Consider the following 21145-nt stretch of genomic DNA (forward strand, 5'->3'; position numbering starts at 1 on the left):
CCTTTAAAGAAACATTTTTAGCCTAGTAGAAAACACTCTACATTAAAAGTTAGCACAGGAGATATATAGAAAAAAAGGGGGTGGGGGGAGGTCAGGGACAAATCTGCCTTGTTAAAATCTTTTCCTTAGGAAAAAAAGATAGAATGCACACTTGCATCTTAGATGATAACTTATTCACCCAAAATGCGAAGTGCATTATTGCTGTTTATATGTATCTTCTTAAATACTGCTCTTCCGCTTTACAGGCTAATTAGAATAGAGATCAATACATTGCTTCCTTCTTGCTGTTGCTCTTCTCACACTACAAATAAAGAGGTCCTAGTAGTAGAAGGATGACTATCAGCCTGGACACATTAGAAAGAAATATTTTAGTTTCAATGTTACCAGGAAACAAAGAGATTAAAAAGTAGCATGCTGGGCTTCCATGGTGGTACAGTGAGTGGTTGAGAGTCCGCCTGCCGATGCAGGGGACGCGGGTTCGTGCACATCATGCCATGTGAGCGGCTGGGCCCGTGAGCCATGGCCACTGAGCCTGCGTGTCCGGAGCCTGTGCTCCGCAACGGGAGAGGCCACAACAGTGTGAGGCCCGCGTACCGCAAAAAAAATAAATAAAAATAAAAAGTAGCATGCTATACGGTACAGTCATGGGGAACAAACATTTCTGGTTCCATACCTAAACTCACCTAAAAATGAATATAAAGAAATCCATTTATCTTAGTAGTATTTCTTAAGTATTTAATTTGCTTCTCAGTCAAGTAAGTAACAAAATGGTAACAGTTTAAATTTACTCATGTTTATCCGGAACAAAGGTCCATAAAGGTAAAGGAGTCAGGTGCAACAAAAAGGCAGCTATAAGGTCAATTGTTTGAATTTTTACCCAGCAAACTCCCTCTGTCCACATCCCCCAACAGGCAAACTTCAGTTACTTCTCTAACTTCTGAGACAGTGTTTTGGAACTCCTGTTTTAACGTTGTTGTTTTTTAACACTGGCAAGTTACTAAAATTTAAAAATACATGTTCAATGATTAATATAACACTCTAAGTCAGAGCCTAATAATTATAGGGGATTTGAAGTAAACAGTCCAACAGGTAGAACAGGAATCATTCAACTCCAAACACTGGTAACACTGACATTATTATAGAAAAGGAATTTGATTTAATGAGATTTGACAAACCAAACCACACCAAACACTGGATGGGCTACTTATGCTGCTAGTAGTCAACCCTTCCAAGGGGGAACTGTTTGCTTTACTATATGCAACGAGGAATTGCCTGCACTCTAGGAAAAACTGCAAAACTAGGCCCCAAACACCAGTAGATTATTTAATGTTCTTTTAGCTTCCACCCGAGAATAAGATGCTACATATAACTTGGTCTACTGAGAAAAGTTCCACGAAGAAAGAAACTAATATGAAGGAAATGAAATCTAAGACTACCTGCTAGAATAATTTCATAGAAAATTACAGTTCCTTAATTAGTGGTTCTCAAAATTTAGTTATACCTTTAGTATACTTGGATTGCTGGTTGAAGAGGCAGGTTTCCCCCACTTACTCCCAAAGCTTTTGGCTCCACTAGGTCTTGGGAGGGGCTCAGTCTGCATTTTAAACAAACCCTTTGAGTATTCTAATTCAGGTTACCCTTGGTCCACACTTTGAGAAACACTGATCTTAAAAAGTGAGATATCCTTATAGGTGGTCCCTTCTATACTGTGATTCTACTGGGCAGTGTGCCCTGTCCAAAAGTATGAATTCTCTACCATTTTATCACTAACCTCCAGTGAAAATTTGACAAGGAAAGTTCTGTTTACAAAATTCACTTATTAAAGTGAGTTTTTTAAAAAAATCACTGACTTAATGAATAACATCTAACTGCCATGAAAGGAAAAAGTGAAAAAAAGAAAGGTTAACAGCCTACTTAAAATTCTGCCTAGGACCGGACTTATATGTCACATAAAAGTGTACCCTACCCCAATGGTCTCTCCACAACCATTCACCTATGATACATAAAACTACCAAATTAACCTCTCCTAAAACACCAAACCATTTTTCAGTTTGAGAACCTATTCTAAGTGGTTCCTCACAACTTAAATGATGAGATATGAACCTCTCAGCTCCCGATGCTTAAGATTCTGTGTAACCCAGTCTCACTTAACCAACCAAACCACATGTCACCTTATTCCTACAGTGATCTTGCCAGCTCTGGTCAGATGGGTTTTACATCTTATCAATGCCTCTAAAGGGTCAACTACCGTTAACTGCAGTCCCCACTGCATTCCTTTTCTGATTAGCTGCAGCATTTCACACCTTCACCAAATACGGAAGCACTTGAGTATATTCAGCCTCGTGTTTTATCACAACTGTTCTGTAGTATTCCACACCCTTCCCTCCCCTATTAACCTTCCAAGACCCTTGAAGGCAGTAACATTGAAAGAATTTCTCGCTATCTCCATGCCAACCCCATCAACTCCCACTCAAAACACGTCATATAGAATCAGCTTGATAACAGCTGCCACAATTTCTGTATTTATTTATCAAATTATATCGAATACCTGCAAATTAATTTATCAGACAAACGTCTGGGTAATCATTATACATCAAGCACTATTCCTAGGCACCAGGGCTTCACTTAAACTGTCTTTGTCTTCAATTCTCTCTCATGTGAGTCCTTAAAACAAAAACTGATTTTTTTTCCCCCTTGCTACCAGCATTATAGCATTACATGAAGCCCTAAAACCTCTTTATTATAGACTCTGAAATTCAGAGTTCTCTACTTTTATAAGTTACTGACATTGGTATTACAACTAAGATGAGAAGCTGAAGCATCACTTTCCCTCCTCCCCCACCCAAGACCAAAATCACTGAATTTTTTATTTGATCATAGTAACATCTTGAGATAAATTTAAGGTATGGAGTCTATTTCCTGTATGCCCTATTCAGTACCTAGTATATATGACCATGAGATGTTAGCTGCTAATAATTTTGATTTTAAAAGTTCCAAACTGAGGATACATATCACCTGTCATCATTAAAGATTTCTATCTCTATGATTATCTTTTTCTGAATTAATAAAAAAAGAATAGGTCTAGGGCTTCCCTGGTGACGCAGTGGTTGGGAGTCCACATGCCAATGCAGGGGACGCGGGTTCGTGCCCCGGTCAGGGAAGATCCCACATGCTGTGGAGCGGCTGGGCCCGTGAGCCATGGCCGCTGAGCCTGTGCGTCCAGAGCCTGTGCTCCGCAACGGGAGAGGCCACAGCAGTGAGAGGCCCGCGTACAGCAAAAAAAAAAAAAAAAAAAAAAAAGAATAGGTCTATAAACACAGAAAGTAGAGACTACCTATGGATGAACAACTCTCATTAGACTTGCTATTTATTTATCATCTTTCAAATGGGGTAAAATATACACAACATAAAATTTTACCACTTTAATGGTATTTATTTTTATATTAAGAACATTGTTTAAATGATACTGTAATATTGACTAAAACATGGGATTCTTTCCTGCAAAAGAAAACTGCTATAGTTAACATCTGAATTTGGAAACTAATGTTACCAAATACCTTTTGCACATTATACATACTGCTGACAAAAAAATTAAAATAGGGCTTCCCTGGTGGCGCAGTGGTTGAGAGTCCGCCTGCCGATGCAGGGGACGCGGGTTCGTGACCCGGTCCGGAAAGATCCCACATGCCGTGGAGTGGATGGGCCCGTGAGCCATGGCCGCTGAGCCTGCGCGTCCGGAGCCTGTGCTCCACAACGGGAGAGGCCACAACAGTGAGAGGGCCGCGTACCGCAAAAAAAAAAAAAAAAAAAAATGCTATTAATGGCTAAGTCACCTATATTTCAGGTAGTAAAATAAGACACTAAATATTATACTTCACAGATTTCCTGCATTTTCTTCAAATTCACAAATGGTTTCTAATAACAGTAGCAGATCATCTTTATTGAGAGTTTATTATGTTTCAGGTACCTGCTAATAAGTGCTTTATATGCATCACAGGTTTTTGTCTTCTTACTGAGGTATAATTCACACACCATAAAATTCACCCTCTTCAAGTGTACAGTTCAGTAGTCAAGCGTATTCACAAAGCTGTGCAACCATCACTACTATCTAATTTGAGAACATTTTCATCATCCCCAAAAGAAACTGTGTACCTGTTAGCACCCTCCATTCCCCCTTCCCTCTCAGTCACTGGCAACCATTAATCCACTTTGTTTCCACTGATTTGCCTATTCTGGTCACTTCATATAAATAAATCATATAATATGTGGTCTTTTGTGTCTGGCTTCTTTTACTCAAGCATAATTTTCCAGGTTCAACAGCGTTGTAGCCTGTATTGGTACCATGCATTACTTTTTAAGACCTCAAAGTAAACACGTGAGCTAGACACGATAATTGGCTCTACATAAAAATCCTAAGATTGAGAGATGAAGTAACTTGCCCTCTTTGAGTCTCTCTGAACTCAAATTAGTTCACTGCACTTCCACGGAGATATAGAAAGTATAAACACTATATAAATTACATACAAACTTATTATATAGAATAAACAAGAGTTGACCCTTGCACTGCACAGGTCTACTTATACTCGAATTTTTTTTGCAATAGTAGACACTACAGTACTAAGTGATCCGAGGTTCGCTGAATCCACGGATGTGGGACTTTGGATACGGAGGGCCGACTATAAGTTACACGCAAATTTTTGACTCTATGGAACCCCCCTGTTGTTCAAGGGTCAACCGCACATATTTTTTTAAAAACTGCCACCTACGTCGGTTACCATGAGTAAAAGTCATAATCTCTCTAAATTTTGTCTGTTTAATACAATGATCTCTGTGATGCTTTCAAACTCTAAATTCAAGTTGTTCTCAAAAACGTTAAGGATTTAGTTACTTTCTCTTCAACTCTTTACCTGATTCATACTCTTTCAAAATAATTCCTACAATTACACTTACTATAATAGACATCTCTATATATTGTAGAGAATACTGCTTCATGTAATAAAGTATACAGTAAAAGGAACAGGGCAACAATATTAATAATATATTTCATATTATAAAAATAAACTCAGCATTTACTTACATATCTGTTAACCCAATCTGTTTTTATTGCAACAATTCAGAAAATAAGGAACATCAGTTTTGGGGACTATAGAATTTTTTTAAAAAGGTCACTCTGGAAAAATCCTGATAGGCACACATGTTGACTTTTATGGGATGAATTATAGGTGGGTTCTTGGCAAACCAGTATGGAATGTTTGTACAACTGAACACTTCTACTCACTGTAAATTTGCCAGGAGCAGTCAGCAGAGAAACTTTTTAGCCTTTTTTGTTTTTTTGCTGATTTATTCAAAATTATCTGTCAGCATTATTTGTTGGTGTGTCTGCCACAGTAATAATGTAGATGTAAATGGCAGCTGCAGTATGAAAACCCTAAATGAACACTGTCTGTATATGGAAGATACATGCTGAGTTGCTCAGAAAAAACAAATACAAGTTATAAAAGATTGAAGAAAGGGATTAAAGCAGTGTTGAACATATTTAATCTAATCAAATAACCAATAACCAAAGGTGATAGGTTTTTTTGCTTTAACATAGTGGGGGAGAAAGGATTTTGAATCATAAAATTGCTCAGGTAAACAGCCCACTTTCTGGGTCCTATAAGACCAGCAATCGCTATCCTAGAATAGCGCTACAGAACAGCGCTTTTAGGAAGTGTTCTGCATCTGCGCTGTCCAACTGGGGAGCCACAAGCACACGTGGCTACCGAGCATTTTTAAGTGTGGGTGGTGTGACTGACGAACAGACTTTTGAATTTTTAACAATTTAAATAGCCAAATGTGACTAAGCAGTTCCTTACTGAACACTGCAGATGTTGAATGAGAGGCAACATGCCGTAAAAGAGCCACACCACTCATGTTCTGGAAACTTTAAAAAGTGAGAGAGACTGGGGTTATTCATACTGAAGGAGGAGAATGACAATGAGGGAAAATAAACTTCCAAAGAAATCTAAATTTGACTTCCAAGATTTTAGAGAGCCTCCTTCAAATCCATGCACGAGGGCTCTGAACATAAAAAGAAAGGAAGAAGAAGGGAAGCAGAACCCACAAAGCCAGAAGGAAAGATTCTCTATGGTTACACAGGAACTGCCACTTAGTCATAATAGCTAACATTTATTAAGCAATCAGTCCATTTTAGATATTGTACTAAGCACCATACATGTATTTTCACTTAATCCTCAAAGCAAGTCTTCCAGATAGATATATTTATTTTCTTCATTTTATGGATAAGGATACTGAGACTTAGGGAGTTAAGTTGCTGAAATAAAAATGCATCTTCTAACTGATATCTAGCAACAAGTGCCCTTCCTCTATGGTTCAGCTGCATCCTGTATATACTTCTGTTACTGCAATTCACACATCATACTGAAAACGTAGTTTACTGGCTGTTTCCCACTTAAAAGGTAAACTCCTTGAAGGCAGGGACTGTGTTCTGTCAACTCCTTACCATCATTCTCAGCCACCTGCTACCACTTACTTTTATGTATCAAAGCACTTGAAATATATATACTCTTCAATAGGTATTTGCTGAATTTACTATGAATTTGTTTCTCTATTCCAATGATAAACCCATGTGGTAACATGCTTTTTCCAACTCTTACACCTCAAGCATTTTTATTTGAGTTTTAGAATCAAATTTAAATCTTAACATTAAAAATAAAGGTTTGTAAATAGTTTCAAAGAATCTGGCAAGGAACTTGGAAGTTTAAATGTCTGATCAAAACATGTAACTTTGAGCTGTCTTGTTTTTTCAGACTCAATCAAAAAATCAGATTTCCCATGCTTCTGGAAATTATGTTATAAAAAATTTAGTACTACAACTGAAATCCTACCTTACACAAAAGTTGTGTCATATAATACCATTCACCCTTACATGTTCATCTTAAAGCAGAGCTGAGTCATACTGCTTAAAGTAACTTTAAATAATAAAGCCTTGAGAGTTCCCAATCTTTTCATCTCATTTATCAATGACTTGTTTTTAGCCTTTCATACTTTATTAAATTATATTCACTCTTTATGGGCACGCTGCTAGTATCTACGGGGTAAAGTGAGGCCAAGATAACCTTTGGGACCTCCCCCTCCCCAATCAGAAACGGCCAAAAGAAATCTAGGAAGTCCTGCCCTCGATCCAAATCCATAGCCCCACCCCCATCCCAAGAATTAATGAAATTCAACTTATAGACAAAATAGGAATAGTCACATGAGAAATGTACTCAAGGCTCTTGTTTAGAAACATTATCAGAGATGGTATCAAATAAAAGTCTTAAATACACCAAGCCCTTCTAGTTAAAAAATATCTCTTTCTTTTCAGAAACGAGTATCACACAGGGCCTCTGCTGTTGTCTTATGAGAAATATAATTTTAAAGAATATGTAACACATCATCAAATTTACCCTTGCCTTAAATTTCCATTTTACTTTTTTTCTTACCATTAAGCCTATTTATAAAAGTAGCTATCCTTAAAAACATCAAAAATGTGTGTGTGTGTATATGTGTGTGTGTGTGTATATATATATGTGTGTATATGTGTGTGTATATATATGTGTGTGTGGATATATGTGTGTATAAACATATACATATATATTCCATTTGAACATACGAAAACCCACATTTGTTGGGGAAGAAATGAAGTAGAATCCTATTTCTCAAGTTTTATCATTCCTACAAATCACCTGAGGATCTTTTTAAAATGCAGATACTGACTCAGCAGGTCTGGGATGGAGCCTGGGATTCTGAGTTTCTATCAAGCTGCCAGGTGTGATGCTGAAATTGCTGGTCTAAGGCTTTGTGTAGCTAAGAACTAATTTCTCCAAATCTGTGACTTTTTTTGACTCTTCTAATTTCTTTTTAATGTTCACTTATTCTTTCCACAAGTTTTTACTGAAGGTATATTATGAGGCAGGCATTTCACTAGGAGCATAAATAAGGTCTGATCTCAGCCCTCAAGGAAGAGAACGGCCACTTTCCTAGGGGGAGCAGAAAAGGCTAAAGGTGTGGCTCTCGCACTGAGTCCTAGAGATAAAGAGGAGTCCACAGAGTGAAGCAGAGGAGGATCCCATCTCAGGCAGGAGAAACAGCAAGACAGGCAGTAAAGCACTGGAGGAACTGCAGATTACATCAAAACGCCGGAACACATGGTGTTTGTGGTAGAGAACAGATAGGTAACTGGGGAAAGGTAAACAGTTATTAGATCATGGAGTCCAACATGCCACTGGTGACTTTAGGAAAAGCAACTTTAGTGGACTGGTGAGGTCAAAAGCAGACGACAGTGCACTGAGAATAAAAGGAAGAAGAAATTGAGACAAATGAAAACTCTTTCCAAAGATCTTGCTATAAAGCAAATAAAGAGACCAGTAACTGGAAAAGGACAAAAAGTCAAGGGCAAGTTTTCATTTTTTTAATAAATGTGAGACACCTGAGCACATTAAACAGGAAAACTTGGGGTCAATGAAGAGAGAAAGTTTGAAAACACAGGAAAGAGATGATACTTGACCAAGTGGTGTCCTAAGTAAAACAGGATGAAGAGAATACCAAGAAATTCGCTTTGGACCTAAGGAGTGACACTTCTTCCTAAGACTAGAGAGTAAGGTTTCTAGTCCCAGCACTTCCGAATTTGGAGGGAGAATTCTTTGTCGCCAGAGGGGGTTGGGGTGCTGCCCTATGCACTGCGGGACTTTCAGCAGCACCCCTGCCCCTCGTACTCACTGAATACCAGTAGTAATACCAACCGCAGCCCCGCTGTGACAACCAAAAATGTCTCCAGACATCGCCAAATGTCCCCTGGGGGAAGGAGAGAGCAAAACCTTCCGGATTCAGAACTACTGGCCTAGAGGCACGGACTAGATCATCTTGACAAAGCTTAGAGGGAGACTGAAATAAAGTGGTTCCCAACTACCAGTTGTACCCTGAGAAAGGAGGAGGGTCCTCTGCTCAAAGGGGGGAAAAGTATGTATTGCTGTGGGTGAGAAAAAATTTGCAATGATTTTGTGGGGAATGGGAGAGGCACATAAGCAGGGAAACAAAATCACCTGGGTATTAGAAATATTTTCTATTCTCCTAGGCCTAAAAAGCAAGTACACTTCGCTCTATGGGCTCTCCAGAAAACAGTATACAAAAGGACATGAGCCTGAATAATGCACTGAAAGATCTTTCTCAAAATATTCTTAAAAATTTAAGGAAGTGAATCATTCTGAAAAGTGTTTTGACTCTTAGAAGAACCATCTTTGTTTACCAGAATAGAGATTTAGGGGTAAAAAGTGAATTGATCTTTTTTTCAGAATATACAATCTTATCAAAATTTTGTAAAGTCTTCATTAGGAAGTCTTCTGTTTTATTTTCGCACTCCTATCCATTACAACCAATACTTTGATTTTTATTTTAAGACACAAAAGTAAAACAATCTAATATTTTAAATGATGCATCACCTTTGAAAAACTGTCATGTTAACTTCCATATGCTGGGTATACTCCACATTAATATTTGTGCTCAGTGTAGAGAAAAATTTAATATTTATATCTAGGTCCCCAAATCTTAATTACTGCATACTTACAAAGTGACTGGTCAGACGATGTTGTAACTAGCTACCTCACTTAAACTTATCTTCTAAAAACAGTCTTTATGACTTAAAAATCTGGTTTATGTTTCAACAACCTAATTTTCTGAAAATGTTGAAAGTATACGTTTCACAGTACACATTAGGCAGTTGCCCTTATACAAGTGAAAACGGGCCAGATGTATGATAATACCTCCAGTGTTTGTCAACATTATTTCCAAGGAAAGTAATCTGCAAAGAAATTTATCTCACTTAAAAATCTCCCCAAAATATGTATTTAAAAGATATGGAACTTTGTCCCAGAAATTTTTCTCTTTTCCTTTTCCTGTATCCATAAACTTATTGTAGAACTTTCATGCACAGCTAAGAGAACTGCAAATCTCCCTCAAGAGACTTCAGCTCAACACAAATATCTAGCACATTAAAATATGCTCAAACAATAATTCCAGATATAATAGGCAAAGATTCTCATCTGCTAAAATGAACCTCAGCATAAGCATATATTCAGAAGTATGACTTTTTTCAGCTAGAGAGAAGCCACGGTGGTGGTTATCATCTCACTATGGTTATTAGTCTCACCGTCTAAACAGAACTCCTCTGGGCTCCACAACCATCTGAAGTTGGTCTCAATACTGAATAATAAGCACTTCGGATATGTTACCACTTCTCTTTCAAAGAAAGAAAATTCAAGTTGGGTTCATTTTCTGATCTGCTACATGTACTGATCAAAGGACAAAAAATTAAGCTGAAATTCCATTATTATAAAGACCAAATGTGAATAACATCTTTCAACTGCACTTCTAACTTGCAACATGATCTGCACACTTGAGGCCTCTATAAGATGAGCTCTGATAACGGGCATTATATTATCAGGAAAAGCCCATGCACTTCACCCAAAACTGACCACATAATGGTGCGTAGGCCATTTTTCTCTCTTACCAAGTGAGGAAGAATTTACTGAAGGCAAACATATTCGTACAGCAATCAGGGTTATTTCTAAAGCTGTCAGGTTATGTCTTTATTCCTCCCAAAGGAAATGAAAAGTGCACATGATTTGGAAACACGTTAAACGGTATAAGAATTGAGAAAGGGAATGTTAAGTGTAGTTAAAGAACAACCTAGACATAAATAATTCAATTATGCTTAAAAAAATCTAAGGATTTCAATACCTGGCCCACATTTTCAGCTACTGATTAAAAAAAACAACTCTTGTTGTCTATTTACTGTTGCAAGTTACTACTAGAATCAAATTCTTTCAAAACCAACATTAAGCAAATAAAATTTCACTAGACACTTCAATTAACAAAGTACTGAGTTCAGTCAAGTTCCAAAGTGGACAAACTTCTGAGACTTATTTTTCTTAATATAAATTGGATCCAATCTCTGAGGGTGCTCAATACTAAAAAGTCAAAAAGGCCATAAGCACTGATTTCCATGATGACTCATAATCTTAAAATATTTTATTCTAACATATGTGGATTACATAAACATGAAACCTTGACATAAAGGTTAACTTTCTCATTTCAAAAAGAAATCTGGGTATATTTAGGTGCTAAACAATGCTCGTCCTTTTCTTAAACAATCTGTGTAGGCCTCTCACTGGCTTTATTTCTGTGGGAAATAATGCAAGTATGCTAGTCCTAATTTTATTCTCTTTTTCTGAGTTCTTTTCAATTTTCCTCCTCCAATGTAATTTAAAAAAACTGTCCCCTTAATATTTAAAAAAAAAGTTTTAATATTGGAAACAAAAATTAACTGGGTTCAAAGGTCATGCCTTAGCATGTTTCTAATAATTACTTATATAACAATTTTATTGACAAGGTTAAAGTCAACCTAAAACAAATGGCAAAGGATGTAATTATTCCATTTAACATCTTCATTAAGGATTCTTTTCCCTAAAAAGTTGAAAATAAGGCCAAAACACAATTGGGGCATTGTGACATCTATAAAATTAAGAGTCAATAAATAATCTTAACTATATTACTATTTTTGTTTTACAATACTTAAAAGAATTCAGGAACAGAACACTTAATTAACTAAATTATGCAAGATGTGACTGCATCTCAAGTGAGGTACAGACAAAACAATATTAACTGTGAATGGTGTTCATCAATGGAAAGTAACATCATGTAATGTCACCTTAAGAACTAAAAAACTATACACTGCAAACTGAGAAGATGCTGGGATAACTGTTTAAGAAAGGCATACAATTTTAAATGGTAAAATGCTTCAGGGCCAGAATGAAGAGGTTTCAGTTCTAATGCTAATAACTGTGACTAGCACTGGCCACCTAGAGAAATGTGGAAAATTCGTGGCTTAGCAAGAGTCCCTGGATAGATGAATGGTACCTGTCATAGCTGGACCTGTAAAGTATATACATCTTTTGAGGGAAGAAGGAAAATGCTGGTACACCTTCCATATTTTTGAACCTTGCTCTAGGTAAATACTAGAGTGCTAGAACAAGGCAACAAATTCCGTTACTGATGGGTATCACAAAGCTAACTTCCCCCAGACTCAGGGTTCTTTCTACTACGCAAGTTATAGGAGGAACGGTACCCTAAAATATGTGAGTCACTCTCCTGGGGCTTCAAAGATTTTTAATTAAAGATGAAAGCTATAAGCTCAGAAGAATATCAGAAAGCCAGAAGCAAGAACGGTGCTAGGGCCTCAGCAGTCCTGTTAACAGAAGTGAAATTCCAGATCATAAAATGCTTAGAGAGCAGAAGGGTGTAGGAACAATCATGTTGGCGCAAAGGCATTGAGAACGTTACTAGTTCTCATTTACTACGATAGGTTGTAATACTAAAGAGGGCCCAAGGGTGTACATCAGACTCTCTTGTGCAGGACCACCCATGAAGTGTTCTTTCCTGGGTTAAATTCCAAAACCATATAAATGTCTGGGTTTTTTGCTTGTTTATCATCATCCCAAGAGGTCTACTGTTTGGGTTTCAAATACGTACTCTAAATACATGATGAGCCAAAAGTACTGTTTTTATTTTTATCAATCCATTCTAGGCAGAATGGCTCAATGAAATCATGTACTTCACTTTGTTTTTGTTTTTCTTGCAGTACGCGGGCCTCTCACTGTTGTGGCCTCTCCCATTGAGGAGCACAGGCTCCGGATGTGCAGGCTCACAGGCCCCGCCGCTCCGCGGCATGTGGGATCTTCCCGGACCGGGGCACGAACCCGTGTTCCCTGCATCGGCAGGCGGACTCTCAACCACTGCGCCACTAGGGAAGCTCTGTACTTCACTTTGAATTAATCAGTTTGATAAAAAGGAGTTTAGAATGGTGGTTCATAAATTAGAACATCCAAGAGGACGCCCATAAAACAGCCTTCAAAAAATTTACGAAAAAGAAAAGAAGAAAGTTTTCTTTTTGGTAGAATACTGAATACGAAACAAGTCAAAAGGCCAAAAAGGGGCACATGCCTGCCCACTGCTGTATCCCTCTCACTCATCTCACATCTCTGTCTTCTCTCTGAAGTCTTTCTTATTCAGTCTCAATTACCTTTTGGTGTCTTTGAAACCAGCTGGTGCAAAGAAAGAAGCTGAAGAAAATCCACCAAGTGAACCATACGACTGATGCTATTGAGAGCCCTGGACAGTAATTTTAGAGAGTACTATTAGGCTATAATAAATCAGAAGATGAATCATAACTCAAAAATCATTTAAAGCTACTTTTTTTGTTAGCCAGCTATCAGAAATATTACTGCTTTGCTCACTCTCATTCTCTGAGAATACATTTAGTACTGAGTACAAATTAATTTCCAGTTATTGGGGCATTTAAACGAGTCATTTTTCTAATAAAGACTGAGTTGGCCCTGATGAGACTGTATCAGCCTTTAAAGATCTAATTCCTAGGAACTACAAGTTTGCTAAGCATGTGTGAGACTCAAAGCAGAGAAAGATATTGCTTTTAAGTTGTCTGATTCCTGAGAGAATATTCAAGTACAATCATAAAAAGATCAAAAGAAAATCTACAAAGCTTGCTAAAGGTTGAGAAGGTGCCTGATATATACACATATGCATGTACATATATACATGTATGTGTATAAATTGTATTAGATTATCAGAAACCATTTTGAAATGTTAAATTAAAAATGTAAAGTCAAGAAACAAAAGCAAAGACTACTCACTGACGGAAAAAATATATACCATTAAAAATCAACCTGGGGGAAAAAAAAAAAAAATCAACCTGGCTCAACCACTTCCAGGCAGAAGAGATGCTTTAAGATGCCAAAGTAGCTATCTGACAACAAAACACAACGAAAGGCATTAAGTAGTCAAGAGCGACTTTCTTTTTCCACCAGACCATCAACCACTGGAGTTAATGACAACGGACAGAGAGCTGTCTAAACTGCTAAGAACAAAGGGAAAAAGTAGCAAAGTATTCCTCTGGAGAAACTGAGAAAATCACACCTGGAAAGGACTCAATGACAAATCACAAAATGTCAGCCTTACTCAACTCTCTGGACTTAGATGTCATCCTGATTTCAAGACCTGGTTATACTACTCCTATATGCTCTGAAAATCATTTCCATCTGATGTTTAGTGCTTTAGAAAAGAATCAAGGCCATACCCTCATCTACAACCCTTGGATAGTTAGAATAATCACATAGCTGGGGGCTCATAAGATCCAAAGGCTAGTCAGTGCCTTTATTCTCATAGTTTCTCAGGTGAATCCTCCATTCGAATTTTTCCTTCATCCATAAACATTCCCACATTCCCTACTTTTACTAACAGTTAAATGAAAATGCTGCTGGTGTAAGGGAAATCCTTTTTGGACCCTTTGAAAATGGATACTAATTTAAGAAGTCACTCTTTGTCTGCCATTAATTAAAATGTACACTACTGAGTTTATCTGCTCAGAGTATAGAAGTCATGTTAGGAAGAAAACTTTCAACACAGAGTTGTTTATCTGTTTATCTGAGTTTATCTGCTCAGAGTATAGAAGTCATGTTAGGAAGAAAACTTTCAACACAGAGCTCAAATTAAAACAAAGGCTTTGAACTGTGGATCTGGAGACAGGTACAGTTTGTACTTACACCTCCCTATTTAAAGTACTGCATCTACAGCATGTGGCAAAGAAAAAGTACAGCTGTAACACAGTCGAAGGGACTGCCAAATCCCAAATTTAGCTTTCTATATCAAGGTAACAATTAAATTTTACATTATCCCCTAAAGTCTAGCTATTATTTTTTTTTAAAGCTCTGATGAGAAATTAAATTACTGCTTTACATTTGGAAGCACAGGTGACTACAGTTATTGTGGCATTTCATGATTTCCAACGGAACCAAGATCCCTACTGTCTTCCTAAACTGGTTGCTATGAATGACTGGATAGTCCAGAATGGACAGTAATTAAATAACTTCACTTCTCTCTCCCAAGTAGATAATATCTTTTGAGACCTCAAATTTTATTTGACAGACTTAATTTGGGATAAAATAACTCTAAATATGCTTTTCAAATTCTCAGTGTCATATAGGGAGGTCTAATAAAAATTTTTTTAAGCATTTTTCTACATGATTTAAGACAATTTTTCCCATACAATGGATTGAGTCAGACACAATTTTTGAAAAGTAATTTGTTTATTTCAGTGATTAACAACTTTTCTTTTCTCCCCCACATGGCTGCATGGCGCGGCTTGTGGGATCCTAGCTCCCCGACCAGGGATCGAGCCCTCACCCTCAACAGTGAAAGCGTGGAGTCCTAACTACTGGACCGCTAGGGAAGTCCCAACAACTTTCTTTTTAGTATGAGTGTATTTATGAGAAAAGTATAAATCTTTTTTTTTTTTTCATTTTAATCGAATCAGCCTTTTTCAAGTCCCATGGAAAAATCTCTACTCTTAAAACTTGAGTTCCTACTTTGCTGAATAAGAAAATGAGGAATACTATGTTTTCACCATTAAATTGTTACTATCTGGACATATTTGGACAATTAACAAAAGGAAGGAAGCCGTCTAATTGTTCTTCCTGAAATGAGATCACAGCCATCTCTTCATTACCAGCAAGCCAGGTACACCAGCAGGCTTGCCACTAGCCTAACAATTCAAACTCCCGTTTAAAGACTGGTACTGAGGACCAGAAACACAAATACAGCTCGAATAACTAAGTAAGCTGTAGAGGTAGAAAAAAAGACTTCAGAGCTTTGAAGTTCTAAGAACATATAACTCCATCCCATCCCCTCTCCCTACCCCCTGATGTGAGGTTGTTAATATTCAAATCTGCATAAATTATCCCTTATTTGCAATTAATATACAACAGTGATTTGCATGCCCCCAAAGTCTCTATTAGCCACTTTGGACAATTATAACAATAGTGAACACCCAGGTATACTACATGTCAGGCAGTGTTCTAAGTGCTCTGGTGCTCTTCGAATGAAAATCAGGAGAATTCTCCATTCAAATTTCTACAGAAGTTATAGGGGACCTTGTTAAAACACCTATTTAGTAAAGACCTATATTTTTATACAACTTGGATTCAGTCAGCTACAAAGCCATTTTTCACTCAAAGATTTTGCTGGACAATTGTATGAAAAAATAGAGAGATATATTAAGGTTATGCTACTAGATAAATAAAAATAGTGAACAAATTGTTAATTTATTTGGTAAATGAAAAACCTATTTCTAACAAACCACTAAAACAGCAAAATGATAGTTATATCACTTGCTTAACAGGAAATTTTAATGAGCAGACAAAACAAATGCTAATATACTATAAAAAAGAAACAATAGAAATGAAATGGAAAGACACATTGCATATTTTCAGTGTAGCTGTATTCAATGAAGTCCAAAAAACCTTCACTTTTAAAAGTCAGCATGAATTTTTTTAAGTGCAAGAATAATTTTCAGTAAATAGATTCTTTGCTACATAATGCCAATACTTTTGGATTTTCTTTGCCGATTTGTTAGTTGAAGTATTACTAAAAAACATAAAAGTATGGGCGTTACAAATTCATCTTAAAAGCTAGGCAGTGGCTATCGTATTTAACAATTTGCAATACTTGTATGAAGGTTGTAAATTTGTTTATAACACCCAAAGTAATTTACAAATGGAATTCTATAAAGATGTGTTTTATCACTCTAAAATGTGACTATCTTTCCCCCCTGTATGTGTGTTTTAAACTGTTCCAAGTGTATTTACTTAGATCTTAAATAGTTACAGAATCCAGTCATAGGTTGTTATGAAATGTGTCCTCCAAAAACATATGTTTAAGTCCCAACTTCCAGTACCACAGAATGTGACCTTACTTGGAAACAGGGTCATTATAAATATAATTAGTCAAGATGAGGTCATGCTGGAGTAGGGTGGGCCCCTAATCCAATAAAACTGGTGTGCTTTCAAGAAGAAAATTTAGATACAGACAAGCACAGAAGGAAGATGATGTGAAGATACAAGACGGAAAACAGCCATGTGATGACACAGGCAGAGACTGAAGTGACATATCTACAAGCCAAGAACAAGGATTGCTGAGAACTTCCAGAAGTTGGGAAGAGGCAAGAAAGGATTCTCCTCTAGAGCCTTCAGAGGGAGAATGGCCCTGCCAACACCTTGATTTCAGACTTCTAGCCTCTAGAACTATGAGAAATTAAGTTTCTGTTGTTCTAAGCCACCCACTTTTTGGTATGTTGTTACAGCAGCTCTATGAAATTAATTATATAGACCATATATTATAATTAGAATCTACCTGTCCAAAAGAGCATTTTTTTAAACTAAGGCATAGCTTTGAAGTCAGCAAACCCAGGGTTCAAACACCTATGCAAATCAAAGGCTGTGTGACCATGGATTTGAGTTTGCTTATTTGTAAAGAAGGGAAAATGAATCCTACCAAACAGTGTATTTCTGAAGATAAATTATATAGAATGTCAATGACACAGAGGCTAAAATTTTTCTCTGTCCACTCTCAAACCCCTCTCCCTGTAATGAGAATGTATTTTAACATATGGTCAGACACTATTTGGCTAACAATTCAGAAAGTAATATGATAAAAAGAGGACTAATTCAAATATTACTAAATAAATTTTATAAAAAACAGTCCTAAATGAAGCCCTGATAGCGTTACTACTTAGAAATCTCTAAATCTTTACCCTGGGTATGACCACAGTGCTATGTGGTGTGCTGTTTTTCAGAACCTTCTAAGAAGGTAAATGCTACCCTATCTAAAAAGGCTAGTTTCAATAACCAGAGAAGGTCAATTCTTAAGTCATCTTTTATACTTTCAAAGGTTATTTATTTAATACAAGTCTTCTGATTTTACCAATATTCTTACTAATGTGTAAACTGACCCAAGTTCAGTAATAAACACAAGACTCATGTCATTAAAAAGCGACTGTTCGAATGCAAGAACTTTTTATTTCATGTAATAATAACATAAGCAAATAATAATTAACTTTGGCAAGATTAGTAGAAATAGAAGTATAACTCACAAATATGATAGGCATGTTCCCCTGATGTGTGGATTAGGCAGTAATACGGCCACAATGTTTAGAATCATCTGTCCAAAGACTCTGGAAAAGGTGATCAAAGGCCAGCACCATGACATGCTGTGGATTAAACCTCATATGCACCTAAGTTTAGTGACTTGAAGAAAGCCTAGAATCAGGTTATATATTCTAATAAAGTAAAATAACTGTAAATTATTCACTACTACCAAAGACAACAGCTAACCTCCAGACTGCTTGAATTCAAGTGGTGAATAACGACTAACATTGAATGCTTACTATGTGTAAAGATAACTTTACATATTTCATTTATTTCAAGCCACGGAAGATTCCTAATATATGAGTTTTATACACAAGAAAACTGAGTACTAAATTATGGCTAAATATACAGTGTATAACTGCCACATTTTAGAAAGGAGCTGCCAAAGCCACAAAAGTATAAATTTGGAAGCTATCACTGGCTCTGCTTTACAAGTATTAAAACATTTTAAAGGATAAAAAAGTTTTGAAATTTTATTTAATTCGTGGGAAAAGGTGTTTTCAAAAAGAAATCTTATTTAATATCAATGCAACACAAACCTGCCTCCAAAGTAGCAAGTTATTTAGAAAGTTAACAATATTATGCTATGGTATCACTTTAAGAAAAAAAAACATATTCTGAAAGCAGAATCTAAGAAAATGAAGCTGAAGTGAATGTTCAGACACTGGAAAAGAAGACAGCCCCAAGTACACCTGTACCAGTGAAAACATAAGTTCAGTGTTGCACCGCAGCCTTACCCTATAAGGATAAGCCTGGTACGCATGTTATGTTTTTCCGCACAAATTTATTTGCCTTTTCTAAAGAGAAGAGGAACTAATAGTTGGTGAACCTCTGCCACATATGCCTGGCACTTTATTAAGTGGTACATGTTAATTTTTTAATCTGACAGGCCTGGGTTTCAATCTTTGCTCAAATATTTACAAGTGGTGAGATCTTAGGATATTAAATCCGTGACTCAGGTTTCTCTTAGTAAGAGATATTAAAGCAACAACTACCTCACAGGACTGTCAATGAGAATTATATTATGCAGGTAATAAAATCATCCCAGTTCTTGTCACACAGTATATACCTATTAAATATTAGCTAATATTATCATCAATTTAAAAAAAGAAAAAAGCAGCCCTGCAGGCCAGCTTTTAAGAAATGATGCTTCAAGGTGCAGTAACTTGTCCGAAGACATGTATTTAGAAATGTTAGTTTTGAAAACCCAAAGGCAATAAAACCTATGCTCTCTTAAAAAGTGTTCCAATATTGTTAGCCTTTCCCTCTGTTCCTCCTGCTTCTTCAGCTGGTCTTTTACAGAAGAGAAAACTTATTTCATTGGCTCAAGGTACTTAAATGCTGGAAACGACCTTAGAAATCACTAAGCAAAGGAGTAGCAAATTGCTTTCAACAGACAAATCCAACTGATAGCCTCTGCCTGGAATGATAGGTCAAAAAGGAGGCTGGGAGGTGCTGTGATGAGAATTCTGAGAAAGGCAGAAAAATAAGATAAAACAGTGACAGCCGCCCACGGGCTGAGTGATAGTGGTGGGAGGTGGGAGGACAGACAACACAGGTCAACCAAGTGCTACATTCTGCCGCTGCTGTGCGAGCTTAATACGCTCATTAAACTAACTCATTTAATTCTCACTAAACTCAGGGCTCAAGGTCACAAGTTCCAGGCGCACTCTCTACCACCTACTGGGCTCTACATAAGCATGCCCTCAGCTTCCTTCGCTACAGGTCACCCTACTATCCAAAGCATCTCACATTTCTCATACAATATAAAGTTAGCCCATTAGCACCATTCTACCCCTTGATATACTACACATATTTTACAGATTACTTAGAATATTTGTTCCATATCTTGACTAGAACAAGGCAGGGTAATTCTAAGTACATATGAGGTGAACAGCCCCCTGGGGGAAAAAAAAAGATCTAAGTAGAGGGGAAGAAAAATGTCTGAGCAAAGCTCATGCCAAAATAAACCACTGACTTGCATTAGTCTTCGATGTGCAACCCACTTCTAAGTAGTCCTACTAGTAACATTACTCCTAATCCCTGATAAGCTTAATGCTTGCAGTTTTGGTCCCAAAGGGACCCTTTTTATAATCAAAGCATTTAATTACATGATACATCTAGTAAATTTTTCTTTGAGGTATCCAATAACAAAGTTTCACCTGGGTCAAAAATACTTCCAACAAAACCATCTCATATGCGTCATCCTTCCGTCCCTTTCTTGCTATAATTCATTTTTAGATTAACACTTGAATTTAAAACATCTGTGATGGACTTCTCTACTTTTTATTCACCCTCCAACACCAATTACCACAATTAACTGTATACTTTATTGAAACACTAAAAATAATTTTGTATCACTATTTTAAAAAAAAATGTAAAAAAATCTCAAGTGTATGGTACATTAAATATTTGCATATTTTAACATATCTAAAGTGGTGATATGTGGAAGGTATGTGTGTGTGTGTTGGTGTATGAACATGAATATCTCCCCAGGAGATTCTGTATTAGTAAGTCTGTGGTGACCATCCCCACCCCATATTTTCAAAAAGCTCCACAGGTGATTCTTCTGTCACACATTTCCTGGCTGAGAACCACAGAGAAAGTGTATTTCATATAGCTTTCAATACACATGCCCTCATTTAAAGTACGCCCCCAAAGAAAACAATTTGTGCCATTAATTTTAAATTCTAGTTCTAGAAAGTTCTGCTGGATCAAGGTATCTTGTTTTTAATCTCCCATTAAAAAGTGTAGCAACCTGACCTTTTTTTTCAGAAGTAGAAAATAAAATTTTTAGAGCCTACAACTTAAGTTAATTTAAAAGATGGTTCCTATAAAACCACAGCATCATCAATTAAGCAAACATTTATAATTCTCTGCCACACTAATATTTATGATTTCTCACATAATTTTATTTTGCCTATCTTAAAAATGAATATACACTTGCTCTCCTCTTCTTCATTATGTAAAATATTTAAAGAGTAAAATGTTAATGCTTTTTTTCTTTGAAAGAGTTAAAAGCCCTTAAAACATTTCATTAATATAGCACCCAA

The 21145-nt window shown here is 36.7% G+C and overlaps 1 protein-coding gene across 4 annotated transcripts in view; it reads right to left on the reverse strand.

Annotated features, from left to right (window-relative positions):
* The window catches only part of SCAF8 (SR-related CTD associated factor 8), a 198192-nt gene that overhangs the window by 96960 nt on the left and 80087 nt on the right, over nucleotides 1-21145 (reverse strand). Inside the window, exon 22 of one of the 4 annotated variants that reach the window (XM_032651238.1) lies at nucleotides 6951-6961. The exons of the other annotated variants lie outside the window; for them this stretch is intronic. The gene's annotated coding sequence lies outside the window, so the exon portion shown is untranslated. Of the gene's footprint in view, nucleotides 1-6950; nucleotides 6962-21145 lie in introns of those variants that run through there. 4 annotated transcript variants of the gene reach the window in all.

Source organism: Phocoena sinus, chromosome 12, assembly GCF_008692025.1.
Source record: "Phocoena sinus isolate mPhoSin1 chromosome 12, mPhoSin1.pri, whole genome shotgun sequence".
In the NCBI taxonomy this organism is placed as follows: Eukaryota; Metazoa; Chordata; class Mammalia; order Artiodactyla; family Phocoenidae; genus Phocoena; species Phocoena sinus.